This window comes from Carassius gibelio, chromosome B19 (assembly GCF_023724105.1).
Source record: "Carassius gibelio isolate Cgi1373 ecotype wild population from Czech Republic chromosome B19, carGib1.2-hapl.c, whole genome shotgun sequence".
NCBI classification, from domain to species: domain Eukaryota; kingdom Metazoa; phylum Chordata; class Actinopteri; order Cypriniformes; family Cyprinidae; genus Carassius; species Carassius gibelio.
This window is the reverse complement of record NC_068414.1, coordinates 6,164,977-6,189,347: the sequence shown is the minus strand read 5'-3', so window position 1 is coordinate 6,189,347 and position 24,371 is coordinate 6,164,977. Positions and strand designations below refer to the sequence as shown.

Below are 24,371 nucleotides of genomic sequence, written 5' to 3'. Positions count from 1 at the left end.
TTAACAGAGGCAGCGCACAGGCCCGAGGGTTTGGAGACACAGCTCGAGTTTCTCTTCATTGTCGCATAAATCTTTCGCCTTTTACTAAAGATTTCCGTGGAGGGGAACTTTTGCGAGTGACCTGTATTTTTGGGTGCTCTGCTCACAGCAGAGCTACATCGAAATGTCAAGAGCAGAATCAGTTTGACCGTCCGGCAGCATGCTGCGAAAGGGCTTGCCACAGGTCATCGTCTGAATAGGCACTCTCTGCGTTTGACCACTTCGTGTTTATTTAGCCGGATGGGAAGGCAGCGCTTTCTTGTACGTGACGGGATGCAAATTCTTGAAGGCTCTCTTTAGTGACGGGTCCAAACAAAGATCTCATCTGCTCCTCTAGCCCTATCGGCGACTCGTGCACTTCGAGCCTTCTTAGTGACGGCGCAAGTTGCTGACTGCTGACTGCGTTGGTGGTATAGTGGTGAGCATAGCTGCCTTCCAAGCAGTTGACCCGGATTCGATTCCCGGCCAACGCATGTCCTTTGGCTCGGGCTGACGTCGAAGCAGAACTCCCTCTGTGACCTGTGCCTCCACCCAAAACTTTTGGATGGAATAATTTCGGATGGACCCATCATTAGCTGAAGTCGCATAACACTTGCAACACTACCCGTAGCAGGGGTCATTGTTTGGACTCTTTTTTTTTTTTTTTTTAATTGCGCTTTAAACAAAAAGTATTGTGTCAATGCAACTGAACAACATTTATTAGGAACACAGTGCGTCAATAAAGCTACTGACTTCCGCCTGCGTTGGTGTTATAGTGGTGAGCATAGCTGCCTTCCAAGCAGTTGACCCGGGTTCGATTCCCGGCCAACGCATGTCCTTTGGCTCGGGCTGACGTCGAAGCAGAACTCCTTCTGTGACCTGCGACTCCAACCAAACATTTTGGATGGATCATTCTGAAGACGAAAAGAACCAGCTCTCCCCGTCGGGGAATCGAACCCCGGTCTTCGGCGTGACAGGCGGAGATACTGTCCACTATACTAACGAGGAGCCGTGCATGCTGCCGTTTCTCCCCCAACTGACGGCACTGCACTGACATAACTAAACAATGCATGGCTTCTTCTGACGCAGACCCAGCCCTAGCACCGTAAAATTTCTGATGGACCCATCATTAGCTGAAGTCGCATAACACTTGGAACACTACCCGTAGCAGGGGTCATTGTTTGGACTCTTTTTTTTTTTTTTTTTTTTTTAAATTGCGCTTTAAACAAAAAGTATTGCGTCAATGCAACTGAACAACATTAATTAGGAACACAGTGCGTCAAAAAGCAAAATGACAGTTAAAGGCATTTCGTTATTGAACTCTTTGATGACATCATTCAGCTAAGTTCAGTTTAAATAGTATCTGTGCAATAATTTGCAATCAAGTCAACGATATCGCTGTACATGAAGTGTCCCCAGCTCCGCCTGCCAGAAGCGACAGAGGCAAGAAACCAAAACTCGATCGGTGAAAGGATGGAGAAAAAACCCGGTGAGAAACCAGGCTCAGTCGGGGAGACAGTTCTCCCATTGTCAGACGAAACAGGTAGATCAGCTCCAGGCTGCAGGAATGTCAGACTGTGCAGAAGAATCATCTGTTTCCTGTGGTCTTGTCCAGGTGGTCTTTACAGGGGATTTGTATCTGCGGCTCATCTAGTTGTCACGGTCTCCGCTGTGTTTCTGGGCCATAGAGGTCCTTTCTAGGTGTTGATCCACCATCTTCTCTGGATACGGACTGGATCCGGGTGACTGAAGCGGATACAGACTGGATCTGGTGGCTACGGTGACCTCGGAATAAGGGATTTCTTTAAAAGACTTTTTTTTTCATATAAGATTTTATCCAACTTTTCAGATAGAGGCTTGAGAAAGAGATTGCCTTGATTGGGCTTTTGGTTATTGGTGGACCGAGGGGACTTTTTTGAGTTTTACTCCTCCCTTTTGGAGTAGGGGGGGGGGGGTGCTGACGAAACACATGTGGGCAGGCATTGTCACCCTTGATGACCCTTGGCGAGCGTAGTAGTTTAACAGAGGCAGCGCACAGGCCCGAGGGTTTGGAGACACAGCTCGAGTTTCTCTTCATTGTCGCATAAATCTTTCGCCTTTTACTAAAGATTTCCGTGGAGGGGAACTTTTGCGAGTGACCTGTATTTTTGGGTGCTCTGCTCACAGCAGAGCTACATCGAAATGTCAAGAGCAGAATCAGTTTGACCGTCCGGCAGCATGCTGCGAAAGGGCTTGCCACAGGTCATCGTCTGAATAGGCACTCTCTGCGTTTGACCACTTCGTGTTTATTTAGCCGGATGGGAAGGCAGCGCTTTCTTGTACGTGACGGGATGCAAATTCTTGAAGGCTCTCTTTAGTGACGGGTCCAAACAAAGATCTCATCTGCTCCTCTAGCCCTATCGGCGACTCGTGCACTTCGAGCCTTCTTAGTGACGGCGCAAGTTGCTGACTGCTGACTGCGTTGGTGGTATAGTGGTGAGCATAGCTGCCTTCCAAGCAGTTGACCCGGATTCGATTCCCGGCCAACGCATGTCCTTTGGCTCGGGCTGACGTCGAAGCAGAACTCCCTCTGTGACCTGTGCCTCCACCCAAAACTTTTGGATGGAATAATTTCGGATGGACCCATCATTAGCTGAAGTCGCATAACACTTGCAACACTACCCGTAGCAGGGGTCATTGTTTGGACTCTTTTTTTTTTTTTTTTTTAATTGCGCTTTAAACAAAAAGTATTGTGTCAATGCAACTGAACAACATTTATTAGGAACACAGTGCGTCAATAAAGCTACTGACTTCCGCCTGCGTTGGTGTTATAGTGGTGAGCATAGCTGCCTTCCAAGCAGTTGACCCGGGTTCGATTCCCGGCCAACGCATGTCCTTTGGCTCGGGCTGACGTCGAAGCAGAACTCCTTCTGTGACCTGCGACTCCAACCAAACATTTTGGATGGATCATTCTGAAGACGAAAAGAACCAGCTCTCCCCGTCGGGGAATCGAACCCCGGTCTTCGGCGTGACAGGCGGAGATACTGTCCACTATACTAACGAGGAGCCGTGCATGCTGCCGTTTCTCCCCCAACTGACGGCACTGCACTGACATAACTAAACAATGCATGGCTTCTTCTGACGCAGACCCAGCCCTAGCACCGTAAAATTTCTGATGGACCCATCATTAGCTGAAGTCGCATAACACTTGGAACACTACCCGTAGCAGGGGTCATTGTTTGGACTCTTTTTTTTTTTTTTTTTTTTTTTTAAATTGCGCTTTAAACAAAAAGTATTGCGTCAATGCAACTGAACAACATTAATTAGGAACACAGTGCGTCAAAAAGCAAAATGACAGTTAAAGGCATTTCGTTATTGAACTCTTTGATGACATCATTCAGCTAAGTTCAGTTTAAATAGTATCTGTGCAATAATTTGCAATCAAGTCAACGATATCGCTGTACATGAAGTGTCCCCAGCTCCGCCTGCCAGAAGCGACAGAGGCAAGAAACCAAAACTCGATCGGTGAAAGGATGGAGAAAAAACCCGGTGAGAAACCAGGCTCAGTCGGGGAGACAGTTCTCCCATTGTCAGACGAAACAGGTAGATCAGCTCCAGGCTGCAGGAATGTCAGACTGTGCAGAAGAATCATCTGTTTCCTGTGGTCTTGTCCAGGTGGTCTTTACAGGGGATTTGTATCTGCGGCTCATCTAGTTGTCACGGTCTCCGCTGTGTTTCTGGGCCATAGAGGTCCTTTCTAGGTGTTGATCCACCATCTTCTCTGGATACGGACTGGATCCGGGTGACTGAAGCGGATACAGACTGGATCTGGTGGCTACGGTGACCTCGGAATAAGGGATTTCTTTAAAAGACTTTTTTTTTCATATAAGATTTTATCCAACTTTTCAGATAGAGGCTTGAGAAAGAGATTGCCTTGATTGGGCTTTTGGTTATTGGTGGACCGAGGGGACTTTTTTGAGTTTTACTCCTCCCTTTTGGAGTAGGGGGGGGGGGGGTGCTGACGAAACACATGTGGGCAGGCATTGTCACCCTTGATGACCCTTGGCGAGCGTAGTAGTTTAACAGAGGCAGCGCACAGGCCCGAGGGTTTGGAGACACAGCTCGAGTTTCTCTTCATTGTCGCATAAATCTTTCGCCTTTTACTAAAGATTTCCGTGGAGGGGAACTTTTGCGAGTGACCTGTATTTTTGGGTGCTCTGCTCACAGCAGAGCTACATCGAAATGTCAAGAGCAGAATCAGTTTGACCGTCCGGCAGCATGCTGCGAAAGGGCTTGCCACAGGTCATCGTCTGAATAGGCACTCTCTGCGTTTGACCACTTCGTGTTTATTTAGCCGGATGGGAAGGCAGCGCTTTCTTGTACGTGACGGGATGCAAATTCTTGAAGGCTCTCTTTAGTGACGGGTCCAAACAAAGATCTCATCTGCTCCTCTAGCCCTATCGGCGACTCGTGCACTTCGAGCCTTCTTAGTGACGGCGCAAGTTGCTGACTGCTGACTGCGTTGGTGGTATAGTGGTGAGCATAGCTGCCTTCCAAGCAGTTGACCCGGATTCGATTCCCGGCCAACGCATGTCCTTTGGCTCGGGCTGACGTCGAAGCAGAACTCCCTCTGTGACCTGTGCCTCCACCCAAAACTTTTGGATGGAATAATTTCGGATGGACCCATCATTAGCTGAAGTCGCATAACACTTGCAACACTACCCGTAGCAGGGGTCATTGTTTGGACTCTTTTTTTTTTTTTTTTTAATTGCGCTTTAAACAAAAAGTATTGTGTCAATGCAACTGAACAACATTTATTAGGAACACAGTGCGTCAATAAAGCTACTGACTTCCGCCTGCGTTGGTGTTATAGTGGTGAGCATAGCTGCCTTCCAAGCAGTTGACCCGGGTTCGATTCCCGGCCAACGCATGTCCTTTGGCTCGGGCTGACGTCGAAGCAGAACTCCTTCTGTGACCTGCGACTCCAACCAAACATTTTGGATGGATCATTCTGAAGACGAAAAGAACCAGCTCTCCCCGTCGGGGAATCGAACCCCGGTCTTCGGCGTGACAGGCGGAGATACTGTCCACTATACTAACGAGGAGCCGTGCATGCTGCCGTTTCTCCCCCAACTGACGGCACTGCACTGACATAACTAAACAATGCATGGCTTCTTCTGACGCAGACCCAGCCCTAGCACCGTAAAATTTCTGATGGACCCATCATTAGCTGAAGTCGCATAACACTTGGAACACTACCCGTAGCAGGGGTCATTGTTTGGACTCTTTTTTTTTTTTTTTTTTTTTTAAATTGCGCTTTAAACAAAAAGTATTGCGTCAATGCAACTGAACAACATTAATTAGGAACACAGTGCGTCAAAAAGCAAAATGACAGTTAAAGGCATTTCGTTATTGAACTCTTTGATGACATCATTCAGCTAAGTTCAGTTTAAATAGTATCTGTGCAATAATTTGCAATCAAGTCAACGATATCGCTGTACATGAAGTGTCCCCAGCTCCGCCTGCCAGAAGCGACAGAGGCAAGAAACCAAAACTCGATCGGTGAAAGGATGGAGAAAAAACCCGGTGAGAAACCAGGCTCAGTCGGGGAGACAGTTCTCCCATTGTCAGACGAAACAGGTAGATCAGCTCCAGGCTGCAGGAATGTCAGACTGTGCAGAAGAATCATCTGTTTCCTGTGGTCTTGTCCAGGTGGTCTTTACAGGGGATTTGTATCTGCGGCTCATCTAGTTGTCACGGTCTCCGCTGTGTTTCTGGGCCATAGAGGTCCTTTCTAGGTGTTGATCCACCATCTTCTCTGGATACGGACTGGATCCGGGTGACTGAAGCGGATACAGACTGGATCTGGTGGCTACGGTGACCTCGGAATAAGGGATTTCTTTAAAAGACTTTTTTTTTCATATAAGATTTTATCCAACTTTTCAGATAGAGGCTTGAGAAAGAGATTGCCTTGATTGGGCTTTTGGTTATTGGTGGACCGAGGGGACTTTTTTGAGTTTTACTCCTCCCTTTTGGAGTAGGGGGGGGGGGGGGTGCTGACGAAACACATGTGGGCAGGCATTGTCACCCTTGATGACCCTTGGCGAGCGTAGTAGTTTAACAGAGGCAGCGCACAGGCCCGAGGGTTTGGAGACACAGCTCGAGTTTCTCTTCATTGTCGCATAAATCTTTCGCCTTTTACTAAAGATTTCCGTGGAGGGGAACTTTTGCGAGTGACCTGTATTTTTGGGTGCTCTGCTCACAGCAGAGCTACATCGAAATGTCAAGAGCAGAATCAGTTTGACCGTCCGGCAGCATGCTGCGAAAGGGCTTGCCACAGGTCATCGTCTGAATAGGCACTCTCTGCGTTTGACCACTTCGTGTTTATTTAGCCGGATGGGAAGGCAGCGCTTTCTTGTACGTGACGGGATGCAAATTCTTGAAGGCTCTCTTTAGTGACGGGTCCAAACAAAGATCTCATCTGCTCCTCTAGCCCTATCGGCGACTCGTGCACTTCGAGCCTTCTTAGTGACGGCGCAAGTTGCTGACTGCGTTGGTGGTATAGTGGTGAGCATAGCTGCCTTCCAAGCAGTTGACCCGGATTCGATTCCCGGCCAACGCATGTCCTTTGGCTCGGGCTGACGTCGAAGCAGAACTCCCTCTGTGACCTGTGCCTCCACCCAAAACTTTTGGATGGAATAATTTCGGATGGACCCATCATTAGCTGAAGTCGCATAACACTTGCAACACTACCCGTAGCAGGGGTCATTGTTTGGACTCTTTTTTTTTTTTTTTTTTAATTGCGCTTTAAACAAAAAGTATTGTGTCAATGCAACTGAACAACATTTATTAGGAACACAGTGCGTCAATAAAGCTACTGACTTCCGCCTGCGTTGGTGTTATAGTGGTGAGCATAGCTGCCTTCCAAGCAGTTGACCCGGGTTCGATTCCCGGCCAACGCATGTCCTTTGGCTCGGGCTGACGTCGAAGCAGAACTCCTTCTGTGACCTGCGACTCCAACCAAACATTTTGGATGGATCATTCTGAAGACGAAAAGAACCAGCTCTCCCCGTCGGGGAATCGAACCCCGGTCTTCGGCGTGACAGGCGGAGATACTGTCCACTATACTAACGAGGAGCCGTGCATGCTGCCGTTTCTCCCCCAACTGACGGCACTGCACTGACATAACTAAACAATGCATGGCTTCTTCTGACGCAGACCCAGCCCTAGCACCGTAAAATTTCTGATGGACCCATCATTAGCTGAAGTCGCATAACACTTGGAACACTACCCGTAGCAGGGGTCATTGTTTGGACTCTTTTTTTTTTTTTTTTTTTTTTTAAATTGCGCTTTAAACAAAAAGTATTGCGTCAATGCAACTGAACAACATTAATTAGGAACACAGTGCGTCAAAAAGCAAAATGACAGTTAAAGGCATTTCGTTATTGAACTCTTTGATGACATCATTCAGCTAAGTTCAGTTTAAATAGTATCTGTGCAATAATTTGCAATCAAGTCAACGATATCGCTGTACATGAAGTGTCCCCAGCTCCGCCTGCCAGAAGCGACAGAGGCAAGAAACCAAAACTCGATCGGTGAAAGGATGGAGAAAAAACCCGGTGAGAAACCAGGCTCAGTCGGGGAGACAGTTCTCCCATTGTCAGACGAAACAGGTAGATCAGCTCCAGGCTGCAGGAATGTCAGACTGTGCAGAAGAATCATCTGTTTCCTGTGGTCTTGTCCAGGTGGTCTTTACAGGGGATTTGTATCTGCGGCTCATCTAGTTGTCACGGTCTCCGCTGTGTTTCTGGGCCATAGAGGTCCTTTCTAGGTGTTGATCCACCATCTTCTCTGGATACGGACTGGATCCGGGTGACTGAAGCGGATACAGACTGGATCTGGTGGCTACGGTGACCTCGGAATAAGGGATTTCTTTAAAAGACTTTTTTTTTCATATAAGATTTTATCCAACTTTTCAGATAGAGGCTTGAGAAAGAGATTGCCTTGATTGGGCTTTTGGTTATTGGTGGACCGAGGGGACTTTTTTGAGTTTTACTCCTCCCTTTTGGAGTAGGGGGGGGGGGGGTGCTGACGAAACACATGTGGGCAGGCATTGTCACCCTTGATGACCCTTGGCGAGCGTAGTAGTTTAACAGAGGCAGCGCACAGGCCCGAGGGTTTGGAGACACAGCTCGAGTTTCTCTTCATTGTCGCATAAATCTTTCGCCTTTTACTAAAGATTTCCGTGGAGGGGAACTTTTGCGAGTGACCTGTATTTTTGGGTGCTCTGCTCACAGCAGAGCTACATCGAAATGTCAAGAGCAGAATCAGTTTGACCGTCCGGCAGCATGCTGCGAAAGGGCTTGCCACAGGTCATCGTCTGAATAGGCACTCTCTGCGTTTGACCACTTCGTGTTTATTTAGCCGGATGGGAAGGCAGCGCTTTCTTGTACGTGACGGGATGCAAATTCTTGAAGGCTCTCTTTAGTGACGGGTCCAAACAAAGATCTCATCTGCTCCTCTAGCCCTATCGGCGACTCGTGCACTTCGAGCCTTCTTAGTGACGGCGCAAGTTGCTGACTGCTGACTGCGTTGGTGGTATAGTGGTGAGCATAGCTGCCTTCCAAGCAGTTGACCCGGATTCGATTCCCGGCCAACGCATGTCCTTTGGCTCGGGCTGACGTCGAAGCAGAACTCCCTCTGTGACCTGTGCCTCCACCCAAAACTTTTGGATGGAATAATTTCGGATGGACCCATCATTAGCTGAAGTCGCATAACACTTGCAACACTACCCGTAGCAGGGGTCATTGTTTGGACTCTTTTTTTTTTTTTTTTTAATTGCGCTTTAAACAAAAAGTATTGTGTCAATGCAACTGAACAACATTTATTAGGAACACAGTGCGTCAATAAAGCTACTGACTTCCGCCTGCGTTGGTGTTATAGTGGTGAGCATAGCTGCCTTCCAAGCAGTTGACCCGGGTTCGATTCCCGGCCAACGCATGTCCTTTGGCTCGGGCTGACGTCGAAGCAGAACTCCTTCTGTGACCTGCGACTCCAACCAAACATTTTGGATGGATCATTCTGAAGACGAAAAGAACCAGCTCTCCCCGTCGGGGAATCGAACCCCGGTCTTCGGCGTGACAGGCGGAGATACTGTCCACTATACTAACGAGGAGCCGTGCATGCTGCCGTTTCTCCCCCAACTGACGGCACTGCACTGACATAACTAAACAATGCATGGCTTCTTCTGACGCAGACCCAGCCCTAGCACCGTAAAATTTCTGATGGACCCATCATTAGCTGAAGTCGCATAACACTTGGAACACTACCCGTAGCAGGGGTCATTGTTTGGACTCTTTTTTTTTTTTTTTTTTTTTTTAAATTGCGCTTTAAACAAAAAGTATTGCGTCAATGCAACTGAACAACATTAATTAGGAACACAGTGCGTCAAAAAGCAAAATGACAGTTAAAGGCATTTCGTTATTGAACTCTTTGATGACATCATTCAGCTAAGTTCAGTTTAAATAGTATCTGTGCAATAATTTGCAATCAAGTCAACGATATCGCTGTACATGAAGTGTCCCCAGCTCCGCCTGCCAGAAGCGACAGAGGCAAGAAACCAAAACTCGATCGGTGAAAGGATGGAGAAAAAACCCGGTGAGAAACCAGGCTCAGTCGGGGAGACAGTTCTCCCATTGTCAGACGAAACAGGTAGATCAGCTCCAGGCTGCAGGAATGTCAGACTGTGCAGAAGAATCATCTGTTTCCTGTGGTCTTGTCCAGGTGGTCTTTACAGGGGATTTGTATCTGCGGCTCATCTAGTTGTCACGGTCTCCGCTGTGTTTCTGGGCCATAGAGGTCCTTTCTAGGTGTTGATCCACCATCTTCTCTGGATACGGACTGGATCCGGGTGACTGAAGCGGATACAGACTGGATCTGGTGGCTACGGTGACCTCGGAATAAGGGATTTCTTTAAAAGACTTTTTTTTTCATATAAGATTTTATCCAACTTTTCAGATAGAGGCTTGAGAAAGAGATTGCCTTGATTGGGCTTTTGGTTATTGGTGGACCGAGGGGACTTTTTTGAGTTTTACTCCTCCCTTTTGGAGTAGGGGGGGGGGGTGCTGACGAAACACATGTGGGCAGGCATTGTCACCCTTGATGACCCTTGGCGAGCGTAGTAGTTTAACAGAGGCAGCGCACAGGCCCGAGGGTTTGGAGACACAGCTCGAGTTTCTCTTCATTGTCGCATAAATCTTTCGCCTTTTACTAAAGATTTCCGTGGAGGGGAACTTTTGCGAGTGACCTGTATTTTTGGGTGCTCTGCTCACAGCAGAGCTACATCGAAATGTCAAGAGCAGAATCAGTTTGACCGTCCGGCAGCATGCTGCGAAAGGGCTTGCCACAGGTCATCGTCTGAATAGGCACTCTCTGCGTTTGACCACTTCGTGTTTATTTAGCCGGATGGGAAGGCAGCGCTTTCTTGTACGTGACGGGATGCAAATTCTTGAAGGCTCTCTTTAGTGACGGGTCCAAACAAAGATCTCATCTGCTCCTCTAGCCCTATCGGCGACTCGTGCACTTCGAGCCTTCTTAGTGACGGCGCAAGTTGCTGACTGCTGACTGCGTTGGTGGTATAGTGGTGAGCATAGCTGCCTTCCAAGCAGTTGACCCGGATTCGATTCCCGGCCAACGCATGTCCTTTGGCTCGGGCTGACGTCGAAGCAGAACTCCCTCTGTGACCTGTGCCTCCACCCAAAACTTTTGGATGGAATAATTTCGGATGGACCCATCATTAGCTGAAGTCGCATAACACTTGCAACACTACCCGTAGCAGGGGTCATTGTTTGGACTCTTTTTTTTTTTTTTTTAATTGCGCTTTAAACAAAAAGTATTGTGTCAATGCAACTGAACAACATTTATTAGGAACACAGTGCGTCAATAAAGCTACTGACTTCCGCCTGCGTTGGTGTTATAGTGGTGAGCATAGCTGCCTTCCAAGCAGTTGACCCGGGTTCGATTCCCGGCCAACGCATGTCCTTTGGCTTGGGCTGACGTCGAAGCAGAACTCCTTCTGTGACCTGCGACTCCAACCAAACATTTTGGATGGATCATTCTGAAGACGAAAAGAACCAGCTCTCCCCGTCGGGGAATCGAACCCCGGTCTTCGGCGTGACAGGCGGAGATACTGTCCACTATACTAACGAGGAGCTGTGCATGCTGCCGTTTCTCCCCCAACTGACGGCACTGCACTGACATAACTAAACAATGCATGGCTTCTTCTGACGCAGACCCAGCCCTAGCACCGTAAAATTTCTGATGGACCCATCATTAGCTGAAGTCGCATAACACTTGGAACACTACCCGTAGCAGGGGTCATTGTTTGGACTCTTTTTTTTTTTTTTTTTTTTTTTAAATTGCGCTTTAAACAAAAAGTATTGCGTCAATGCAACTGAACAACATTAATTAGGAACACAGTGCGTCAAAAAGCAAAATGACAGTTAAAGGCATTTCGTTATTGAACTCTTTGATGACATCATTCAGCTAAGTTCAGTTTAAATAGTATCTGTGCAATAATTTGCAATCAAGTCAACGATATCGCTGTACATGAAGTGTCCCCAGCTCCGCCTGCCAGAAGCGACAGAGGCAAGAAACCAAAACTCGATCGGTGAAAGGATGGAGAAAAAACCCGGTGAGAAACCAGGCTCAGTCGGGGAGACAGTTCTCCCATTGTCAGACGAAACAGGTAGATCAGCTCCAGGCTGCAGGAATGTCAGACTGTGCAGAAGAATCATCTGTTTCCTGTGGTCTTGTCCAGGTGGTCTTTACAGGGGATTTGTATCTGCGGCTCATCTAGTTGTCACGGTCTCCGCTGTGTTTCTGGGCCATAGAGGTCCTTTCTAGGTGTTGATCCACCATCTTCTCTGGATACGGACTGGATCCGGGTGACTGAAGCGGATACAGACTGGATCTGGTGGCTACGGTGACCTCGGAATAAGGGATTTCTTTAAAAGACTTTTTTTTTCATATAAGATTTTATCCAACTTTTCAGATAGAGGCTTGAGAAAGAGATTGCCTTGATTGGGCTTTTGGTTATTGGTGGACCGAGGGGACTTTTTTGAGTTTTACTCCTCCCTTTTGGAGTAGGGGGGGGGGGGGGTGCTGACGAAACACATGTGGGCAGGCATTGTCACCCTTGATGACCCTTGGCGAGCGTAGTAGTTTAACAGAGGCAGCGCACAGGCCCGAGGGTTTGGAGACACAGCTCGAGTTTCTCTTCATTGTCGCATAAATCTTTCGCCTTTTACTAAAGATTTCCGTGGAGGGGAACTTTTGCGAGTGACCTGTATTTTTGGGTGCTCTGCTCACAGCAGAGCTACATCGAAATGTCAAGAGCAGAATCAGTTTGACCGTCCGGCAGCATGCTGCGAAAGGGCTTGCCACAGGTCATCGTCTGAATAGGCACTCTCTGCGTTTGACCACTTCGTGTTTATTTAGCCGGATGGGAAGGCAGCGCTTTCTTGTACGTGACGGGATGCAAATTCTTGAAGGCTCTCTTTAGTGACGGGTCCAAACAAAGATCTCATCTGCTCCTCTAGCCCTATCGGCGACTCGTGCACTTCGAGCCTTCTTAGTGACGGCGCAAGTTGCTGACTGCTGACTGCGTTGGTGGTATAGTGGTGAGCATAGCTGCCTTCCAAGCAGTTGACCCGGATTCGATTCCCGGCCAACGCATGTCCTTTGGCTCGGGCTGACGTCGAAGCAGAACTCCCTCTGTGACCTGTGCCTCCACCCAAAACTTTTGGATGTAATAATTTCGGATGGACCCATCATTAGCTGAAGTCGCATAACACTTGCAACACTACCCGTAGCAGGGGTCATTGTTTGGACTCTTTTTTTTTTTTAATTGCGCTTTAAACAAAAAGTATTGTGTCAATGCAACTGAACAACATTTATTAGGAACACAGTGCGTCAAAAAGCAAAATGACAGTTAAAGGCATTTCGTTATTGAACTCTTTGATGACATCATTCAGCTAAGTTCAGTTTAAATAGTATCTGTGCAATAATTTGCAATCAAGTCAACGATATCGCTGTACATGAAGTGTCCCCAGCTCCGCCTGCCAGAAGCGACAGAGGCAAGAAACCAAAACTCGATCAGTGAAAGGATGGAGAAAAAACCCGGTGAGAAACCAGGCTCAGTCGGGGAGACAGTTCTCCCATTGTCAGACGAAACAGGTAGATCAGCTCCAGGCTGCAGGAATGTCAGACTGTGCAGAAGAATCATCTGTTTCCTGTGGTCTTGTCCAGGTGTTCTTTACAGGGGATTTGTATCTGCGGCTCATCTAGTTGTCACGGTCTCCGCTGTGTTTCTGGGCCATAGAGGTCCTTTCTAGGTGTTGATCCACCATCTTCTCTGGATACGGACTGGATCCGGGTGACTGAAGCGGATACAGACTGGATCTGGTGGCTACGGTGACCTCGGAATAAGGGATTTCTTTAAAAGACTTTTTTTTTCATATAAGATTTTATCCAACTTTTCAGATAGAGGCATGAGAAAGAGATTGCCTTGATTGGGCTTTTGGTTATTGGTGGACCGAGGGGACTTTTTTGAGTTTTACTCCTCCCTTTTGGAATAGGGGGGGGGGTGCTGACGAAACACATGTGGGCAGGCATTGTCACCCTTGATGACCCTTGGCGAGCGTAGTAGTTTAACAGAGGCAGCGCACAGGCCCGAGGGTTTGGAGACACAGCTCGAGTTTCTCTTCATTGTCGCATAAATCTTTCGCCTTTTACTAAAGATTTCCGTGGAGGGGAACTTTTGCGAGTGACCTGTATTTTTGGGTGCTCTGCTCACAGCAGAGCTACATTGAAATGTCAAGAGCAGAATCAGTTTGACCGTCCGGCAGCATGCTGCGAAAGGGCTTGCCACAGGTCATCGTCTGAATAGGCACTCTCTGCGTTTGACCACTTCGTGTTTATTTAGCCGGATGGGAAGGCAGCGCTTTCTTGTACGTGACGGGATGCAAATTCTTGAAGGCTCTCTTTAGTGACGGGTCCAAAGAAAGATCTCATCTGCTCCTCTAGCCCTATCGGCGACTCGTGCACTTCGAGCCTTCTTAGTGACGGCGCAAGTTGCTGATTGCTGACTTCGTTGGTGGTATAGTGGTGAGCATAGCTGCCTTCCAAGCAGTTGACCCGGATTCGATTCCCGGCCAACGCATGTCCTTTGGCTCGGGCTGACGTCGAAGCAGAACTCCCTCTGTGACCTGTGCCTCCACCCAAAACTTTTGGATGGAATAATTTCGGATGGACCCATCATTAGCTGAAGTCGCATAACACTTGCAACACTACCCGTAGCAGGGGTCATTGTTTGGACTCTTTTTTTTTTTTTTTTTAATTGCGCTTTAAACAAAAAGTATTGTGTCAATGCAACTGAACAACATTTATTAGGAACACAGTGCGTCAATAAAGCTACTGACTTCCGCCTGCGTTGGTGTTATAGTGGTGAGCATAGCTGCCTTCCAAGCAGTTGACCCGGGTTCGATTCCCGGCCAACGCATGTCCTTTGGCTCGGGCTGACGTCGAAGCAGAACTCCTTCTGTGACCTGCGACTCCAACCAAACATTTTGGATGGATCATTCTGAAGACGAAAAGAACCAGCTCTCCCCGTCGGGGAATCGAACCCCGGTCTTCGGCGTGACAGGCGGAGATACTGTCCACTATACTAACGAGGAGCCGTGCATGCTGCCGTTTCTCCCCCAACTGACGGCACTGCACTGACATAACTAAACAATGCATGGCTTCTTCTGACGCAGACCCAGCCCTAGCACCGTAAAATTTCTGATGGACCCATCATTAGCTGAAGTCGCATAACACTTGGAACACTACCCGTAGCAGGGGTCATTGTTTGGACTCTTTTTTTTTTTTTTTTTTTTTTAAATTGCGCTTTAAACAAAAAGTATTGCGTCAATGCAACTGAACAACATTAATTAGGAACACAGTGCGTCAAAAAGCAAAATGACAGTTAAAGGCATTTCGTTATTGAACTCTTTGATGACATCATTCAGCTAAGTTCAGTTTAAATAGTATCTGTGCAATAATTTGCAATCAAGTCAACGATATCGCTGTACATGAAGTGTCCCCAGCTCCGCCTGCCAGAAGCGACAGAGGCAAGAAACCAAAACTCGATCGGTGAAAGGATGGAGAAAAAACCCGGTGAGAAACCAGGCTCAGTCGGGGAGACAGTTCTCCCATTGTCAGACGAAACAGGTAGATCAGCTCCAGGCTGCAGGAATGTCAGACTGTGCAGAAGAATCATCTGTTTCCTGTGGTCTTGTCCAGGTGGTCTTTACAGGGGATTTGTATCTGCGGCTCATCTAGTTGTCACGGTCTCCGCTGTGTTTCTGGGCCATAGAGGTCCTTTCTAGGTGTTGATCCACCATCTTCTCTGGATACGGACTGGATCCGGGTGACTGAAGCGGATACAGACTGGATCTGGTGGCTACGGTGACCTCGGAATAAGGGATTTCTTTAAAAGACTTTTTTTTTCATATAAGATTTTATCCAACTTTTCAGATAGAGGCTTGAGAAAGAGATTGCCTTGATTGGGCTTTTGGTTATTGGTGGACCGAGGGGACTTTTTTGAGTTTTACTCCTCCCTTTTGGAGTAGGGGGGGGGGGGGGGGGTGCTGACGAAACACATGTGGGCAGGCATTGTCACCCTTGATGACCCTTGGCGAGCGTAGTAGTTTAACAGAGGCAGCGCACAGGCCCGAGGGTTTGGAGACACAGCTCGAGTTTCTCTTCATTGTCGCATAAATCTTTCGCCTTTTACTAAAGATTTCCGTGGAGGGGAACTTTTGCGAGTGACCTGTATTTTTGGGTGCTCTGCTCACAGCAGAGCTACATCGAAATGTCAAGAGCAGAATCAGTTTGACCGTCCGGCAGCATGCTGCGAAAGGGCTTGCCACAGGTCATCGTCTGAATAGGCACTCTCTGCGTTTGACCACTTCGTGTTTATTTAGCCGGATGGGAAGGCAGCGCTTTCTTGTACGTGACGGGATGCAAATTCTTGAAGGCTCTCTTTAGTGACGGGTCCAAACAAAGATCTCATCTGCTCCTCTAGCCCTATCGGCGACTCGTGCACTTCGAGCCTTCTTAGTGACGGCGCAAGTTGCTGACTGCTGACTGCGTTGGTGGTATAGTGGTGAGCATAGCTGCCTTCCAAGCAGTTGACCCGGATTCGATTCCCGGCCAACGCATGTCCTTTGGCTCGGGCTGACGTCGAAGCAGAACTCCCTCTGTGACCTGTGCCTCCACCCAAAACTTTTGGATGGAATAATTTCGGATGGACCCATCATTAGCTGAAGTCGCATAACACTTGCAACACTACCCGTAGCAGGGGTCATTGTTTGGACTCTTTTTTTTTTTTTTTTATTGCGCTTTAAACAAAAAGTATTGTGTCAATGCAACTGAACAACATTTATTAGGAACACAGTGCGTCAAAAAGCAAAATGACAGTTAAAGACATTTCGTTATTGAACTCTTTGATGACATCATTCAGCTAAGTTCAGTTTAAATAGTATCTGTGCAATAATTTGCAATCAAGTCAACGATATCGCTGTACATGAAGTGTCCCCAGCTCCGCCTGCCAGAAGCGACAGAGGCAAGAAACCAAAACTCGATCGGTGAAAGGATGGAGAAAAAACCCGGTGAGAAACCAGGCTCAGTCGGGGAGACAGTTCTCCCATTGTCAGACGAAACAGGTAGATCAGCTCCAGGCTGCAGGAATGTCAGACTGTGCAGAAAAATCATCTGTTTCCTGTGGTCTTGTCCAGGTGGTCTTTACAGGGGATTTGTATCTGCGGCTCATCTAGTTGTCACGGTCTCCGCTGTGTTTCTGGGCCATAGAGGTCCTTTCTAGGTGTTGATCCACCATCTTCTCTGGATACGGACTGGATCCGGGTGACTGAAGCGGATACAGACTGGATCTGGTGGCTACGGTGACCTCGGAATAAGGGATTTCTTTAAAAGACTTTTTTTTTCATATAAGATTTTATCCAACTTTTCAGATAGAGGCTTGAGAAAGAGATTGCCTTGATTGGGCTTTTGGTTATTGGTGGACCGAGGGGACTTTTTTGAGTTTTACTCCTGCCTTTTGGAGTAGGGGGGGGGGGGGGGGTGCTGACGAAACACATGTGGGCAGGCATTGTCACCCTTGATGACCCTTGGCGAGCGTAGTAGTTTAACAGAGGCAGCGCACAGGCCCGAGGGTTTGGAGACACAGCTCGAGTTTCTCTTCATTGTCGCATAAATCTTTCGCCTTTTACTAAAGATTTCCGTGGAGGGGAACTTTTGCGAGTGACCTGTATTTTTGGGTGCTCTGCTCACAGCAGAGCTACATCGAAATGTCAAGAGCAGAATCAGTTTGACCGTCCGGCAGCATGCTGCGAAAGGGCTTGCCACAGGTCATCGTCTGAATAGGCACTCTCTGCGTTTGACCACTTCGTGTTTATTTAGCCGGATGGGAAGGCAGCGCTTTCTTGTACGTGACGGGATGCAAATTCTTGAAGGCTCTCTTTAGTGACGGGTCCAAACAAAGATCTCATCTACTCCTCTAGCCCTATCGGCGACTCGTGCACTTCGAGCCTTCTTAGTGACGGCGCAAGTTGCTGACTGCTGACTGCGTTGGTGGTATAGTGGTGAGCATAGCTGCCTTCCAAGCAGTTGACCCGGATTCGATTCCCGGCCAACGCATGTCCTTTGGCTCGGGCTGACGTCGAAGCAGAACTCCCTCTGTGACCTGTGCCTCCACCCAAAACTTTTGGATGGAATAATTTCGGATGGACCCATCATTAGCTGAAGTCGCATAACACTTGCAACACTACCCGTAGCAGGGGTCATTGTTTGGACTCTTTTTTTTTTTTTTTAATTGCGCTTTAAACAAAAAGTATTGTGTCAATGCAACTGAACAACATTTATTAGGAACACAGTGCGTCAAAAAGCAAAATGACAGTTAAAGGCATTTCGTTATTGAACTCTTTGATGACATCATTCAGCTAAGTTCAGTTTAAATAGTATCTGTGCAATAATTTGCAATCAAGTCAACGATATCGCTGTACATGAAGTGTCCCCAGCTCCGCCTGCCAGAAGCGACAGAGGCAAGAAACCAAAACTCGATCGGTGAAAGGATGGAGAAAAAACCCGGTGAGAAACCAGGCTCAGTCGGGGAGACAGTTCTCCCATTGTCAGACGAAACAGGTAGATCAGCTCCAGGCTGCAGGAATGTCAGACTGTGCAGAAGAATCATCTGTTTCCTGTGGTCTTGTCCAGGTGGTCTTTACAGGGGATTTGTATCTGCGGCTCATCTAGTTGTCACGGTCTCCGCTGTGTTTCTGGGCCATAGAGGTCCTTTCTAGGTGTTGATCCACCATCTTCTCTGGATACGGACTGGATCCGGGTGACTGAAGCGGATACAGACTGGATCTGGTGGCTACGGTGACCTCGGAATAAGGGATTTCTTTAAAAGACTTTTTTTTTCATATAAGATTTTATCCAACTTTTCAGATAGAGGCTTGAGAAAGAGATTGCCTTGATTGGGCTTTTGGTTATTGGTGGACCGAGGGGACTTTTTTGAGTTTTACTCCTCCCTTTTGGAGTAGGGGGGGGGGGGGGGGGTGCTGACGAAACACATGTGGGCAGGCATTGTCACCCTTGATGACCCTTGGCGAGCGTAGTAGTTTAACAGAGGCAGCGCACAGGCCCGAGGGTTTGGAGACACAGCTCGAGTTTCTCTTCATTGTCGCATAAATCTTTTGCCTTTTACTAAAGATTTCCGTGGAGGGGAACTTTTGCGAGTGACCTGTATTTTTGGGTGCTCTGCTCACAGCAGAGCTACATCGAAATGTCAAGAGCAGAATCAGTTTGACCGTCCGGCAGCATGCTGCGAAAGGGCTTGCCACAGGTCATCGTCTGAATAGGCACTCTCTGCGTTTGACCACTTCGTGTTTATTTAGCCGGATGGGAAGGCAGCGCTTTCTTGTACGTGACGGGATGCAAATTCTTGAAGGCTCTCTTTAGTGACGGGTCCAAACAAAGATCTCATCTGCTCCTCTAGCCCTATCGGCGACTCGTGCACTTCGAGCCTTCTTAGTGACGGCGCAAGTTGCTGACTGCTGACTGCGTTGGTGGTATAGTGGTGAGCATAGCTGCCTTCCAAGCAGTTGACCCGGATTCGATTCCCGGCCAACGCATGTCCTTTGGCTCGGGCTGACGTCGAAGCAGAACTCCCTCTGTGACCTGTGCCTCCACCCAAAACTTTTGGATGGAATAATTTCGGATGGACCCATCATTAGCTGAAGTCGCATAACACTTGCAACACTACCCGTAGCAGGGGTCATTGTTTGGACTCTTTTTTTTTTTTAATTGCGCTTTAAACAAAAAGTATTGTGTCAATGCAACTGAACAACATTTATTAGGAACACAGTGCGTCAATAAAGCTACTGACTTCCGCCTGCGTTGGTGTTATAGTGGTGAGCATAGCTGCCTTCCAAGCAGTTGACCCGGGTTCGATTCCCGGCCAACGCATGTCCTTTGGCTCGGGCTGACGTCGAAGCAGAACTCCTTCTGTGACCTGCGACTCCAACCAAACATTTTGGATGGATCATTCTGAAGACGAAAAGAACCAGCTCTCCCCGTCGGGGAATCGAACCCCGGTCTTCGGCGTGACAGGCGGAGATACTGTCCACTATACTAATGAGGAGCCGTGCATGCTGCCGTTTCTCCCCCAACTGACGGCACTGCACTGACATAACTAAACAATGCATGGCTTCTTCTGACGCAGACCCAGCCCTAGCACCGTAAAATTTCTGATGGACCCATCATTAGCTGAAGTCGCATAACACTTGGAACACTACCCGTAGCAGGGGTCATTGTTTGGACTCTTTTTTTTTTTTTTTTTTTTTTAAATTGCGCTTTAAACAAAAAGTATTGCGTCAATGCAACTGAACAACATTAATTAGGAACACAGTGCGTCAAAAAGCAAAATGACAGTTAAAGGCATTTCGTTATTGAACTCTTTGATGACATCATTCAGCTAAGTTCAGTTTAAATAGTATCTGTGCAATAATTTGCAATCAAGTCAACGATATCGCTGTACATGAAGTGTCCCCAGCTCCGCCTGCCAGAAGCGACAGAGGCAAGAAACCAAAACTCGATCGGTGAAAGGATGGAGAAAAAACCCGGTGAGAAACCAGGCTCAGTCGGGGAGACAGTTCTCCCATTGTCAGACGAAACAGGTAGATCAGCTCCAGGCTGCAGGAATGTCAGACTGTGCAGAAGAATCATCTGTTTCCTGTGGTCTTGTCCAGGTGGTCTTTACAGGGGATTTGTATCTGCGGCTCATCTAGTTGTCACGGTCTCCGCTGTGTTTCTGGGCCATAGAGGTCCTTTCTAGGTGTTGATCCACCATCTTCTCTGGATACGGACTGGATCCGGGTGACTGAAGCGGATACAGACTGGATCTGGTGGCTACGGTGACCTCGGAATAAGGGATTTCTTTAAAAGACTTTTTTTTTCATATAAGATTTTATCCAACTTTTCAGATAGAGGCTTGAGAAAGAGATTGCCTTGATTGGGCTTTTGGTTATTGGTGGACCGAGGGGACTTTTTTGAGTTTTACTCCTCCCTTTTGGAGTAGGGGGGGGGGGGTGCTGACGAAACACATGTGGGCAGGCATTGTCACCCTTGATGACCCTTGGCGAGCGTAGTAGTTTAACAGAGGCAGCGCACAGGCCCGAGGGTTTGGAGACACAGCTCGAGTTTCTCTTCATTGTCGCATAAATCTTTCGCCTTTTACTAAAGATTTCCGTGGAGGGGAACTTTTGCGAGTGACCTGTATTTTTGGGTGCTCTGCTCACAGCAGAGCTACATCGAAATGTCAAGAGCAGAATCAGTTTGACCGTCCGGCAGCATGCTGCGAAAGGGCTTGCCACAGGTCATCGTCTGAATAGGCACTCTCTGCGTTTGACCACTTCGTGTTTATTTAGCCGGATGGGAAGGCAGCGCTTTCTTGTACGTGACGGGATGCAAATTCTTGAAGGCTCTCTTTAGTGACGGGTCCAAACAAAGATCTCATCTGCTCCTCTAGCCCTATCGGCGACTCGTGCACTTCGAGCCTTCTTAGTGACGGCGCAAGTTGCTGACTGCTGACTGCGTTGGTGGTATAGTGGTGAGCATAGCTGCCTTCCAAGCAGTTGACCCGGATTCGATTCCCGGCCAACGCATGTCCTTTGGCTCGGGCTGACGTCGAAGCAGAACTCCCTCTGTGACCTGTGCCTCCACCCAAAACTTTTGGATGGAATAATTTCGGATGGACCCATCATTAGCTGAAGTCGCATAACACTTGCAACACTACCCGTAGCAGGGGTCATTGTTTGGACTCTTTTTTTTTTTTTTTAATTGCGCTTTAAACAAAAAGTATTGTGTCAATGCAACTGAACAACATTTATTAGGAACACAGTGCGTCAAAAAGCAAAATGACAGTTAAAGGCATTTCGTTATTGAACTCTTTGATGACATCATTCAGCTAAGTTCAGTTTAAATAGTATCTGTGCAATAATTTGCAATCAAGTCAACGATATCGCTGTACATGAAGTGTCCCCAGCTCCGCCTGCCAGAAGCGACAGAGGCAAGAAACCAAAACTCGATCGGTGAAAGGATGGAGAAAAAACCCGGTGAGAAACCAGGCTCAGTCGGGGAGACAGTTCTCCCATTGTCAGACGAAACAGGTAGATCAGCTCCAGGCTGCAGGAATGTCAGACTGTGCAGAAGAATCATCTGTTTCCTGTGGTCTTGTCCAGGTGGTCTTTACAGGGGATTTGTATCTGCGGCTCATCTAGTTGTCACGGTCTCCGCTGTGTTTCTGGGCCATAGAGGTCCTTTCTAGGTGTTGATCCACCATCTTCTCTGGATACGGACTGGATCCGGGTGACTGAAGCGGATACAGACTGGATCTGGTGGCTACGGTGACCTCGGAATAAGGGATTTCTTTAAAAGACTTTTTTTTTCATATAAGATTTTATCCAACTTTTCAGATAGAGGCTTGAGAAAGAGATTGCCTTGATTGGGCTTTTGGTTATTGGTGGACCGAGGGGACTTTTTTGAGTTTTACTCCTCCCTTTTGGAGTAGGGGGGGGGGGGTGCTGACGAAACACATGTGGGCAGGCATTGTCACCCTTGATGACCCTTGGCGAGCGTAGTAGTTTAACAGAGGCAGCGCACAGGCCCGAGGGTTTGGAGACACAGCTCGAGTTTCTCTTCATTGTCGCATAAATCTTTCGCCTTTTACTAAAGATTTCCGTGGAGGGGAACTTTTGCGAGTGACCTGTATTTTTGGGTGCTCTGCTCACAGCAGAGCTACATCGAAATGTCAAGAGCAGAATCAGTTTGACCGTCCGGCAGCATGCTGCGAAAGGGCTTGCCACAGGTCATCGTCTGAATAGGCACTCTCTGCGTTTGACCACTTCGTGTTTATTTAGCCGGATGGGAAGGCAGCGCTTTCTTGTACGTGACGGGATGCAAATTCTTGAAGGCTCTCTTTAGTGACGGGTCCAAACAAAGATCTCATCTGCTCCTCTAGCCCTATCGGTGACTCGTGCACTTCGAGCCTTCTTAGTGACGGCGCAAGTTGCTGACTGCTGACTGCGTTGGTGGTATAGTGGTGAGCATAGCTGCCTTCCAAGCAGTTGACCCGGATTCGATTCCCGGCCAACGCATGTCCTTTGGCTCGGGCTGACGTCGAAGCAGAACTCCCTCTGTGACCTGTGCCTCCACCCAAAACTTTTGGATGTAATAATTTCGGATGGACCCATCATTAGCTGAAGTCGCATAACACTTGCAACACTACCCGTAGCAGGGGTCATTGTTTGGACTCTTTTTTTTTTTTAATTGCGCTTTAAACAAAAAGTATTGTGTCAATGCAACTGAACAACATTTATTAGGAACACAGTGCGTCAAAAAGCAAAATGACAGTTAAAGGCATTTCGTTATTGAACTCTTTGATGACATCATTCAGCTAAGTTCAGTTTAAATAGTATCTGTGCAATAATTTGCAATCAAGTCAACGATATCGCTGTACATGAAGTGTCCCCAGATCCGCCTGCCAGAAGCGACAGAGGCAAGAAACCAAAACTCGATCGGTGAAAGGATGGAGAAAAAACCCGGTGAGAAACCAGGCTCAGTCGGGGAGACAGTTCTCCCATTGTCAGACGAAACAGGTAGATCAGCTCCAGGCTGCAGGAATGTCAGACTGTGCAGAAGAATCATCTGTTTCCTGTGGTCTTGTCCAGGTGGTCTTTACAGGGGATTTGTATCTGCGGCTCATCTAGTTGTCACGGTCTCCGCTGTGTTTCTGGGCCATAGAGGTCCTTTCTAGGTGTTGATCCACCATCTTCTCTGGATACGGACTGGATCCGGGTGACTGAAGCGGATACAGACTGGATCTGGTGGCTACGGTGACCTCGGAATAAGGGATTTCTTTAAAAGACTTTTTTTTTCATATAAGATTTTATCCAACTTTTCAGATAGAGGCATGAGAAAGAGATTGCCTTGATTGGGCTTTTGGTTATTATAGGCACTCTCTGCGTTTGACCACTTCGTGTTTATTTAGCCGGATGGGAAGGCAGCGCTTTCTTGTACGTGACGGGATGCAAATTCTTGAAGGCTCTCTTTAGTGACGGGTCCAAACAAAGATCTCATCTGCTCCTCTAGCCCTATCGGCGACTCGTGCACTTCGAGCCTTCTTAGTGACGGCGCAAGTTGCTGACTGCTGACTGCGTTGGTGGTATAGTGGTGAGCATAGCTGCCTTCCAAGCAGTTGACCCGGATTCGATTCCCGGCCAACGCATGTCCTTTGGCTCGGGCTGACGTCGAAGCAGAACTCCCTCTGTGACCTGTGCCTCCACCCAAAACTTTTGGATGGAATAATTTCGGATGGACCCATCATTAGCTGAAGTCGCATAACACTTGCAACACTACCCGTAGCAGGGGTCATTGTTTGGACTCTTTTTTTTTTTTTTTTTTTTTTAATTGCGCTTTAAACAAAAAGTATTGTGTCAATGCAACTGAACAACATTTATTAGGAACAGAGTGCGTCAATAAAGCTACTGACTTCCGCCTGTGTTGGTGGTATAGTGGTGAGCATAGCTGCCTTCCAAGCAGTTGACCCGGGTTCGATTCCCGGCCAACGCATGTCCTTTGGCTCGGGCTGACGTCGAAGCAGAACTCCTTCTGTGACCTGCGACTCCAACCAAACATTTTGGATGGATCATTCGGAAGACGAAAAGAACCAGCTCTCCCCGTCGGGGAATCGAACC

The 24,371-nt window shown here is 47.8% G+C and overlaps 13 non-coding genes across 13 annotated transcripts; all 13 read left to right on the top strand.

The window, feature by feature from the left end:
• The first annotated feature begins 40 nt into the window (after positions 1-40).
• Positions 41-155, top strand: LOC127980735 (U5 spliceosomal RNA). The gene has a single exon (XR_008159744.1). It is a non-coding gene; the product is annotated as a U5 spliceosomal RNA (small nuclear RNA).
• A 1,921-nt stretch (positions 156-2,076) lies between these two features.
• LOC127980734 (U5 spliceosomal RNA) lies at positions 2,077-2,191 on the top strand. Its single transcript, XR_008159743.1, has one exon. It is a non-coding gene; the product is annotated as a U5 spliceosomal RNA (small nuclear RNA).
• Positions 2,192-4,116: 1,925 nt separating this feature from the next.
• On the top strand, positions 4,117-4,231 carry LOC127980733 (U5 spliceosomal RNA). Its single transcript, XR_008159742.1, has one exon. It is a non-coding gene; the product is annotated as a U5 spliceosomal RNA (small nuclear RNA).
• A 1,923-nt stretch (positions 4,232-6,154) lies between these two features.
• LOC127980732 (U5 spliceosomal RNA) lies at positions 6,155-6,269 on the top strand. Its single transcript, XR_008159741.1, has one exon. It is a non-coding gene; the product is annotated as a U5 spliceosomal RNA (small nuclear RNA).
• Positions 6,270-8,186: 1,917 nt separating this feature from the next.
• LOC127980731 (U5 spliceosomal RNA) lies at positions 8,187-8,301 on the top strand. Its single transcript, XR_008159740.1, has one exon. It is a non-coding gene; the product is annotated as a U5 spliceosomal RNA (small nuclear RNA).
• A 1,921-nt stretch (positions 8,302-10,222) lies between these two features.
• On the top strand, positions 10,223-10,337 carry LOC127980730 (U5 spliceosomal RNA). Its single transcript, XR_008159739.1, has one exon. It is a non-coding gene; the product is annotated as a U5 spliceosomal RNA (small nuclear RNA).
• Positions 10,338-12,260: 1,923 nt separating this feature from the next.
• Positions 12,261-12,375, top strand: LOC127980729 (U5 spliceosomal RNA). The gene has a single exon (XR_008159738.1). It is a non-coding gene; the product is annotated as a U5 spliceosomal RNA (small nuclear RNA).
• A 1,371-nt stretch (positions 12,376-13,746) lies between these two features.
• Positions 13,747-13,861, top strand: LOC127980727 (U5 spliceosomal RNA). The gene has a single exon (XR_008159736.1). It is a non-coding gene; the product is annotated as a U5 spliceosomal RNA (small nuclear RNA).
• A 1,926-nt stretch (positions 13,862-15,787) lies between these two features.
• LOC127980725 (U5 spliceosomal RNA) lies at positions 15,788-15,902 on the top strand. The gene has a single exon (XR_008159735.1). It is a non-coding gene; the product is annotated as a U5 spliceosomal RNA (small nuclear RNA).
• A 1,380-nt stretch (positions 15,903-17,282) lies between these two features.
• Positions 17,283-17,397, top strand: LOC127980724 (U5 spliceosomal RNA). Its single transcript, XR_008159734.1, has one exon. It is a non-coding gene; the product is annotated as a U5 spliceosomal RNA (small nuclear RNA).
• A 1,381-nt stretch (positions 17,398-18,778) lies between these two features.
• LOC127980882 (U5 spliceosomal RNA) lies at positions 18,779-18,893 on the top strand. The gene has a single exon (XR_008159883.1). It is a non-coding gene; the product is annotated as a U5 spliceosomal RNA (small nuclear RNA).
• A 1,916-nt stretch (positions 18,894-20,809) lies between these two features.
• LOC127980723 (U5 spliceosomal RNA) lies at positions 20,810-20,924 on the top strand. Its single transcript, XR_008159733.1, has one exon. It is a non-coding gene; the product is annotated as a U5 spliceosomal RNA (small nuclear RNA).
• Positions 20,925-22,300: 1,376 nt separating this feature from the next.
• On the top strand, positions 22,301-22,415 carry LOC127980722 (U5 spliceosomal RNA). Its single transcript, XR_008159732.1, has one exon. It is a non-coding gene; the product is annotated as a U5 spliceosomal RNA (small nuclear RNA).
• Positions 22,416-24,371: the final 1,956 nt, after the last annotated feature.